The sequence below is a fragment of the Pteropus vampyrus genome, unplaced genomic scaffold, assembly GCF_000151845.1.
Source record: "Pteropus vampyrus isolate Shadow unplaced genomic scaffold, Pvam_2.0 Scaffold733, whole genome shotgun sequence".
In the NCBI taxonomy this organism is placed as follows: domain Eukaryota; kingdom Metazoa; phylum Chordata; class Mammalia; order Chiroptera; family Pteropodidae; genus Pteropus; species Pteropus vampyrus.
Genome location: NW_011889514.1, coordinates 93,742 through 98,536, shown reverse-complemented (window position 1 = coordinate 98,536; position 4,795 = coordinate 93,742).

The window sequence follows — 4,795 nt, the reverse complement described above, 5'->3', positions numbered from 1 at the left end:
ATTATTGACTAAATATGCTGTTACAGTTGTGTTTGATTAATTTGGCCAGTTAACCATAGTAATTAGGTTTTAAATTTGATTCTTGATACTTATTCTCAATGACAGCTTTCAAATTTGGTGATTCATCAGTGATATCAATATATAATTCCATAATCAAACTGTAAAATGTTTATGAAAATTGAAGAATTTGGTCATGCTTCGTGCAGACAAAGAGAGATGTATTGGTTTGTGACAGTGTTTCCAGTTGCAGTGACTAGGTGTAACTTCCTCCTTTCTCTGCACTCACACCTGGATTGATGTGGTCATAATCCTGACTCATCTTCATCAAATGAGCCATCATCTTCTTCTGTGATCGAAGATAAAATTGCAGAAGCCTGGATTTGGAACAAGGGATACAAGAGGAAATAGAAAACCTAGGTAATATATTTTAAAAAATTCTTCACTGTTATGAGAATAGGGCAAATAGACTTAGAATAAATCATGTATATTTCTTAAGAAGCAACTTCTTTTATTTAATCTCAAATATTTTATGCTAGGAGCTTCAGAAATAAGAAAGTATCTACATTTCTTCTCTATTTTATATAATATTGTGGAATAAGTACAGTGACAAATAACTTTCTTTAATATTTGTGTTAGTTTAAATGTAAATTGAAATAGAGAAAATACAAAGCATAACATAACCATAAAAATGACGTATATGGTTTTTACAATAGCTTTTAAAAATTGCTTCAGATGGAGAATCCAACAGTCATTTATTTTGTACCTTAATATATTAATGATAATATTTAGGATTACTATAACTCTTTGAAAGTTGTTATCTTTTTTATGGTATCTTTAAAAGTTCTGGTTCTGTGGAGATATTTTATTTTTGTTGGTAATTTTTTTTATTGTGGAAATATACACATAACACTTTATTGTGCATCTATCACCACTATCGATTTCTAGTTCTTTTCCATTATTCTAAAAGAAACTCTGCACCCATTAAACAATAACTCCCAGTTTCCTTCTTCTCCTGACCCCAGTCATCATTACTGTACTTTCTGGCTCTCCGTATAGGACTTTTCTAGGTACCTGAAAAAAAGGATGTCATAAAATATTTGCCCTTGTATTTCTGGCTTACTGCACTTAATATAATGTTTTTAAAGTTCATTCATGTTTTAGCATGTCAGAATTTCTTTTTTAAGGCTGAATCATAGTCCATTGTCTGTATATACTACAACGTGTTTATACATTCAGTATTGGATAGACATTTGGGTTGTTTTCCACCTTTTTCTATTGGGAATCATGTGGCAATGAACATTTGTGTACAAATATCTGTTTGAGTCTCTGGTTCTTATTCTTTTGTATATATGCCCCAAATAATATTTTTATATGTAAATTAATGGCCTCTGATATCAAAAGGAAACTCGCAACTTAAAATGTGGAAACATCATTTCAGAGAAATTTAGTTATGTGTTTGATTCATCAACCTGTACTTATACCATGTTAGAACGTGAATTTTAGTGGCTGTAGAAAAGGCATTCATGAATGTTGTTAGATACGAGATCTACAGAATCATAAAGAAAATGACAACATCTATTTCTGTCTGTGAGTTAATTGCATGAATATGTTCTTATCTTTAGGGTCTTAAAAATATTGTGAATGAAACTGGACATATTGTATTATGCACCCAATTGACCTCTTAAGTTTTTAAAAGAATATCCTTTAGAATAGTTTTAATAATAAATTTCAAGACGATAATTAGATATGGAGAAAGACAGCAAAGGGAATTTCAGTGCAGTAATACAAATGATAAAGAAAGTATAGCTTCTATAATCATATACGATAATGACCCAGTCACTCCATTTATACTTCAGGAAATGCTCCTGTGGATTATTAGAGAAGAGAGTGGACTTTGGGGAAACATATGAAAAACTTATTGCAGAGATGTGGCACTGAAGGTACAGAGGATTAAATAACAGTAAATAATGTCTTCGATTCATTTAGTTCTTATTATTTGTGAGTATTTTCAGAGTGGTTTTTTTTTTGCATCCTGTTTAATCTCTCAAACCATACTATATATTAGATGCTCTTTTAAGTATCATTATACAGATGATGTTGAGTAATCTACCCAAGAGTTGATAGGTATAGATTCTTAGGCTCAAATTCTAAATCAGAATTTAGAATCAAATAAGGTAGACTCCAGGCAACCAGGGCTGCCTCTGCAAAATTATAAAGCAAAAAAACAAAAGTGACCTAGTTGATATGTGAGATAGGAAACCCACTCTATTTGACAGTTTTCTATATTTGTCCCCAAAGTCTGTTCAATCACGTTCAGATTTTAGAGGTGACATTTTCCCTTTATGCTAAAGAACTTGACTTGGAAAATGTGATATTTCTTTTAAATTAACTTATTTTTTTTTTATTTAAAAATATCAGATGAGCAGATTAGGTATTTTTTAAGACCTGAAAATTTTTGCTGCATCATTTTTACAGTCACTGCTCAATGCTTTTTAAAAAAGCTGTTGCTTACATGGCAAACTGGTTTTCCTATACAGACAGTTAAATAGGACCATATTGAGACATGGACTGTGATTCTGTTTTAAAAGGATCTGGACTGAACCTCAAAATTTCAGCCTATAGTTTTTAATATCTTGTTTATTGATAGCGTTTCCAAGTTATTTTACACCTTGCCTGTCATGTATGTGGTTTTCTGTCTTATGTTGTTGAATTTGGCATAATGTAGATTTACTTAATTTATATCTTGTCGTTGTGGGATAGTTATCATGGATTTGCATCGTTGACCATTCCTAGTGATGTATTTGTTCTCACTGAATATGTTAAGAGATTTGAAGAATCTCACAAATGTTTAATATAGATACGTATATTTTAATAAAGGACAGTATTGATAAAGTATAGAATTCTGTATGATTCCAAGTCAAGTTAATAGTTGTCAGTAGCTTAGAGTAATAATTATGTTAATAAGACTATTTTTAATAGTTAAATATTTATTGATCACTTACAATGTATAAGGGATAATTATAGATTCTGGAGATAGAGTTATTAAGAAGGTCTGTTTACTATCCCAACGGATGACAGGGGAAGCACAGCTATAAACAAGTGTTGTAAGTACTCCAGAGGACAAGGTGTTAGAACCCCCTACCGAATACTCAGACAATGCCTGTGAACTGTGAATACTTCTTTTCGATTATAAATGGAGATATAGCTTCATGATTCTGAGGGAAAATATTTAATTATGTATATATGCAATGAAATTCCAGAAGCCCTGAAGATGGAATGCCTTTAGGCAGCTCGTCTCTTCTACTGATATACTTTAAGGTTTAGAATTTGACTTTCTCATTTATCTTCGATCTAGAAGTATAAACATTCTGAGAGGCAGGTCTTAGTATTGATGCTGAGTGATGCTCCAGTTCACCTTCACACTGACAGCTCAGGAAATCTGAAATTACTCTACTCCCAACTTATTCAGGTCCCCGAAACCAAACGTTACCAATCTCAAAGCGTATTCCACTCAGCTTATGGTCCTTGCTGGGTTCTATCTACCTATTCTAAGTTATGTCTCATTTTCTCTCTCTATACTTTTATTCTTCCACTGATGATAGAGTACAAATTGCCTGTCTAGAAACACAAGTCTCCTAGAATAATCTTCAGCCCTTCACAAATGATGCTCTACAAATGTAGAGGCTGAAACAAAGCACGTTTAAAATAATTCCTTTAAAACAAAGTTGCTCATATTACATATAATATAGGCCCTGGGTCATATCTGAAAGGTGATTTGTTTTCCTCTATGGGATGAATATCTCATATTACCCACAGAGTCAGATAACCAAGAACTAACAATGTGAACAAAATAACTGGTTCGATCAATTGATTAATAATCAAAGAATCTTTAATACATGCTAATTCATCTAATTAATATAAAGATATTCTACTGGCAAAAGTTTTAGCATGTCTCTTAGGACAAAAGTTTCAATGACAAGAATTCATTGAATTCTTCAGAAACACACATGTTGGAACGATTATAACCTTTCTAATAAGAATTTGAGTTGGGATGTGATTTTTCCAAGGTGACCGAGCCAAATTAAACAATATTTCCAGGTTTGTAGTATAGAATTCTTTCTACCATACCATAATCTGTCTAAAATTTTTATTTTGGCATTCTAAATTGAGTTATGGTTAGCAATAATTGTTTCTGAAAAATTTTGGAAAGTAAGAAAATGTCTGTCATATTCATGCACTTAGATTTACATATATCATTTTTTTTCTCTCGAATAACCTTGGTTGTAATAACTTTTAATTCAGTTTTTTTTTGTGTGTGTGCATGTTTGTGTATTCTAAAACAAAACATTGCTTTCATTATACTTTTTTGACTGGGAAGAATTTAATAACAATTATTTCTGCTCAGATGCTCTCTTATGTGGTTTAAAATTCACTTTAATTAAATAAAGTTTAATAAGCATTTAATAAATACTCATATTGTGCCTGGTTCTTTAATTGCTATGGGTGCCTTATTCCTCAGTTTTTGGAGCTCATAGTAGTGTAACTCGGAAAATCAGCTAATGTTTATGTAGCCTATGATTTTATGCTCCTACACTAAGTATTATTTAAAATGATAAATAAAGCTATTAGAGATGAGATTGCTTTCAGGTAGGTCTCAGAAACCTAATAAAATTTAAGAAAACAAGGTATGATATATAATGTAAAAAATACAGTCTTCGTGAGAGATAGTCTGGAGAGAGCAACTTTTCTATTGTGCTATAGATCATTTCACAGATATGTCCACTCACATATGCCT